This window comes from Helianthus annuus, chromosome 13, assembly GCF_002127325.2.
Source record: "Helianthus annuus cultivar XRQ/B chromosome 13, HanXRQr2.0-SUNRISE, whole genome shotgun sequence".
NCBI lineage: Eukaryota > Viridiplantae > Streptophyta > Magnoliopsida > Asterales > Asteraceae > Helianthus > Helianthus annuus.
In genome coordinates this window covers 43441896-43445750 of record NC_035445.2, presented here as the reverse complement: position 1 = coordinate 43445750, position 3855 = coordinate 43441896, and positions in this window count along the sequence as shown.

The following is a 3855-nucleotide window of genomic DNA, read 5'->3' as shown; positions in this document are numbered from 1 at the left end:
CTTTTTACAGAAAATTCACCTGAGCCCTCTAAAGCCCAGCGCCATCTATCTGTTCCCTGGCCAAAATTAAAACCTTGTAGAGCCATCAACAAACTGTCCAGCTCTGAGTTTTCATGAGGCCCATTTGGAGGTCTAACCCAATCGAAATTCAAACCCACTGTGCCACCGCCACCCGATACTCGGTCTGAAATCAATGCGTTTTTGTGTTGGTGCATGTTTGTGACAACAGCTTAGATTTGGTCTTTGGATATCTTGTAATTTGTTAAACGATAAACAGTTAGCGGGTTTAGCTTTGTAATAGTTAGTTGTAATGTTTGGGCTTACTAAACCCAAGGAATTGGGTGATGGGGGCGAATTGGGCCTGTCCAATTCGCAGCCCAGGAGTCTTTGACCTAGCCCAGTTGTGAACCTTGTGTTATATAAACAAGGTTAGACATTAGGGTTTAGGTTAATCAGCAAAAAAAAACAGTTTGTGAGAAAGTATTTTCGTGAGAGCAATTAGGCTTGGACGAAAATTAGGGTTAGGGTTTGATTGATTGTAATACGTTTGTTTGATAATCAATAGAAACCCGGTTGAAAGTGATTTGCTGTTCTACACGTTTTCTGCTACAATCTGATCTAGAGGATTCCGCACTCTAGGTTAGATAGACGATTCTGTGACGATCCATAGACTCAAGGGGACCTACAATTGGTATCAGAGCGTTAGGCTCTTGATTGCTCGGTTCAGAATTGTTTGCTGCAGAAACAAGGAAGAATTTTCGAAAATTTGAAACCTGAAAAATTAGGGTTTTGAGATTTTCGAAATTTTTGTGTGTTTTGATTCTGATTTTTGATTTTTGTTGGCTGTTTTGATCTTCTGGTTTGTTTGTTTGGTGGTTTGCAGGTTTTTTCTGGAAAGATTTGGCTGATTCTGGAAAAGTTTGTGGCTGATAGACTTGAAGATTCGAAGACTGTTCTTCGTGTTCTTGAGTTTATTCAATCTGTTCTTGATATATTTTCGAAATTTTTTGCTGATTTGCTGCTTTAATTTTGCAGAAAGTTGTTAGAGAATCAGAAAAATCTTCAAATTTTCGAACAGATCAAGTTTCCAGATTTATCCGGCGAATTTGACCAATTTTGCTGACTGACCAGCGAGTTTAAAAGTTCCAGCAAAGTTACCGGCGAAGCTAAATCCAAAGGCGACTTTGGTGACCGTGTAAATTTTCCACAGCGAAATTAACACGGTTTCTCGGCGAATTTACTGGTCGTCGTAATAGCGAAATTGACCAGCGAATTTGACGATTTTGGAGCGAAGTTGTCAGCGAATTTGACCAGCGAACTTGACCTGATTTTCCAGCGAAATTGAACTTGGACTGACCTAGCGAAATTAACTTAAAACCAGCGAAATTAAGAGAGAACTAAGTGGTGGAATTTCAGTTGGCAAGCGTCGGAAATTTTTCGGTGTTTTGCAAATAGAAATTGATCCGTAACTCGTTAGACAGAACCGTTTGCACCGTTGAACTCGTGTGATTTTTAGGACAAAAAAAAAAAAAAAAAAAAATCCTGAATTCGGTTTTTGACATTATATATCATTGGATTCGTCTTTTCGAGACGATTCTAACGGTGTAATTTGATAACCACTGTTTTCGGAAAAATTTTGTACGGTTTTCTCAGTCTGTTAACGTTAAAATGTCGAACATGTCTAGTTTGAACGAGTTGTTGAGAATGGAGCATGAGGTTGGTACTACCAACAAACCACCTAAGATGATGAAGGTGGAGAACTATTTGACATGGAAGGATCGTTTTCAGTCCTTCATTGAATATCAGGATACGCGCATGTGGATATGCATCGAAGATGGATACGTGAATCCAACACACGACTTTGAGGGCAGACCACGTCGAACAGAATATGTGAACATGCAAGACAATGATAAAAAGATGTATGAGGCTGAAAAGAGAGCCTTGGCTGCAATCAAAATGTCGTTGCCTGATAGCATCAAACATACCTTCAAAAAGTACACTAACTCAAAGGATATGTGGGATGCTTTGGAGAAAAGATACGCTGGTAATGCTGATGTCAAGAAGAACAAGATTGATCTACTGAAGAAGCAGTTTGCTGTTTTCAAGTATATGAAGCATGAGTCACTTGAAGACGTCATCACACGTTACTACCATCTGATGTCAGAAATGGACAATTATGAGATCGATTGCTATTCTGATGTAGAGAAGAATGACAAGCTGCTAGATGCTTTGCCTACTAAGTGGGATATCTACACTTTAATGATCAAGGGTGAAGCAGATTATGAAACAAAAGAGCTTGAAGAGGTTGTAGGAAAGTTGAGAGCTTATGAGCTCAGCATGAAGAAGAAAGATACTGGATATGATCAGGTTCAAGATCCGGCAGTGTACAATGGGCTTACATCTTCTTCATCTCACAACGCTTCTAGCGACTCTGCTACTGCGTTTTTATCATGTGAGAATGAGCAGGTTATGGTGAATCAGGATGGTGATGTGTGTTTTGTTGCTGCTTCAGGAGGTTCATCAGGAGTTAAGAAATCGTCAGCTTCTAAGCAGAGTACTACTGCTAAGTCAATGCCAATGAGTGTGAAGTCTGCTGAAGAGCATCTGGCTCTCCTTGCTTCGTTTGTTGCCTCCTATGAAAACTATATTCAGGGAAAGATTTCTGATCCTGCTACTTTAGATGAAGACTATGATCAGATTGACCCTGATGATCTTGAAGAGATGGATTTGCAATGGCAAATGGCCATGATTTCTAGGCGTGTGAAGAGGTTTATGAATAGAACTGGGAGGAAATTTGTTGGAAGGAGCGTTGGTTTCGACAAGACCAAAGTGAGGTGCTTTAATTGTCAAAGTTATGGGCATTTTGCTAGGGAATGTCAGAAACAAAAGCAAGATAATTCGAGCCAGAGTTCAAACAACAGAAATGCATCAAACAACTCTAGCTCAAAGGCGTTGATCTCTACTGCAAGAGAGGGTTCATATGATTGGAGCATTCACTTAGAAAATGATGGGGATGTCTCTCAAGCATTCATGGCAGAGATTACTCCAATCGATGATGGTGAAGCCAAAGTAGATGATGCAGAAGTGAAAGTGGATGCTGAGGTGAAGGTAGAGAATAGAGCTGAAGAAAAGAAAGTTGATCAGACAACAGGTGCTGAAGATGAAAAACAAAAGTCAGAATATGAAAGAGAAGCTGAGGAAAAGGATGCTAAGTATAAACAATTGGAAGCTCAGCTTGCTGCTCTAATGGCCAACCTTGACAAACAAACAGGAGAGGTAAAATCTAATTCTGTGTGTTTAAAATGTCGTGAACTGCAGGGTGAGGTTGACAGGTTGTCTGCACAAAACAAAAGTTTGGTAAGCGAAATGTCTAACATTAAAGAATCAAACTTTTTTGCTAAAAGAAACGAAACGTCATACTTGAAGAAAATAAAAGGTTATGAAAGTGAACTTGAAGCCGTAACCTGCAAATTAAATGAAAAACTTCAAGTCATTGATTTAGCTCATGACATGATGGCTGAAAAAACAAAAGAGATTTCTGATAAAAACAAAGAGTTGTCAGATGCTCAACTCAAAATTGTTGAACTTGAAAAGAAATTGGGTCAATTCAGGGATTCTGCTTTTGTTATGAAACACATGATGGGTGGGTTAAAGAAGAGTAATGACAAGACGAGTGTGGGATTCCAAGGCTTTAATGAAGTCCCACCTCCTCTTAGTCATGATTATTCATTCCTACCTGATGAAGATGAGCTAACCAAATTCATGTCAACAGCACCGAGTAGTTCCACAGCAGGTCGAGGAGAGGAGTCTGAGAGAGATGAGGCCAAGAAGGATAATAACAGCAAACCTGTTTTG